The following is a 1,366-nucleotide window of genomic DNA, read 5'->3' on the forward strand; positions in this document are numbered from 1 at the left end:
CATAACTCCAGTACGCCTGCTATTGGACTTACAGTTAACAAATTGATTATTAAAATATATATTTTCAGACAATTTACATAACTTAATGAATATATTTTTATATTTAGCATAGGTTAGTTTATCAGATAAAGATTGAGAGATTAAAAAATTCTTGTAAAGCAAATTTTTCCTAGCAGAGGAAATAACTAAACTCTTGGTAATCCAGGGTTTTCTCTTAAATGATTTTTTATTTGTAACTTTACAAAACATTAGGATTGCATTTTTAATAATACTTAAAAACGATTCAAAACCCATATCAACACTAAAACAATTTAAAATACAACTCCAATCATACTTTAGAAAATAATTGTTAAGTCTGGCAATATTAAGGGCAGAATAATTTAAATAAACAGTTGGAGGTTTAGACAGATTAAAATCAGTAATATGAAATGAGGTGAATATTGGAAAATGATCAGAAAGTGATGATAAAATAACACCAGATTTATGTTCAGAAATATTATTTGTAAAAATGTTTTCAATCAAAGACTTACTGGATGTAGTAACACGAGTGGCCCCTTTAATTAATGAATAAAAACCAAAAGATCCTAGTACATTTACGAGTTGAGTTGAAGAATACTTATAGTCATCAGAAAGCGAATTAATATTAAAGTCACCAATAATATAAATGTTAGTAAAAGAACTAGAATTAATTTTAAGAAACAGGGTAGTAAGATCATCAAAAAATAAAACAGGGTCTAAACTATAGGGGGACGATATAATACAATGATCAAGAAATTAGTTTTAATGTTAACAAAAATTTCAACAATCAAGTATTCAAAAGCAGATGAATGAAAATATAAGTCATCACGAACTACAAATTTAAAACCATCCCTAATAACACCACCACCAATGTTATCAGGCCTATTCATGCATACAAATTTATAATCAGGTAAACTTTCAGATAAGTTTCAGAAATTGCCACTAAACTAAATACACCACATAAATCAATAAATATATTAAGTTCAGTCAACTTATTAAGTAAACTACGACTATTGACATGCAGAATATTAAAATTAGAAGAACTAATATATGAATTTACGTTAACCCTGCGATGACGGCGATTTTTTTCATCCACTGAAGGCGAATGGGGTAGATTTCTACCCCAAGGTTAAATCTGATGATAACAACAAATAATGATGACACAAAATAAATTTTATCATGCAAATAAAACACGTTTGGTGAATAACAACAATTTTAATGAACAAAACAATATAATAATTTGTTTTTATTGTTACAAAAAATTTATTTAATTTTTTAACACAAAAAGTGAATGTAATTTGTTCAATTTGTAGAACAATTCCTACATATCATAAAAACATGATCTCTA

The 1,366-nt window shown here is 26.7% G+C and overlaps 1 protein-coding gene across 1 annotated transcript in view; it reads right to left on the bottom strand.

The window, feature by feature from the left end:
• Window positions 1–1,366, bottom strand: part of HELRODRAFT_166969 (hypothetical protein) — a gene marked incomplete at both ends in the record, with an annotated part of 5,400 nt that overhangs the window by 2,673 nt on the left and 1,361 nt on the right. The window lies entirely within an intron of this gene.

This window comes from Helobdella robusta, assembly GCF_000326865.2.
Source record: "Helobdella robusta unplaced genomic scaffold HELROscaffold_10, whole genome shotgun sequence".
Classification (NCBI taxonomy): Eukaryota; Metazoa; Annelida; class Clitellata; order Rhynchobdellida; family Glossiphoniidae; genus Helobdella; species Helobdella robusta.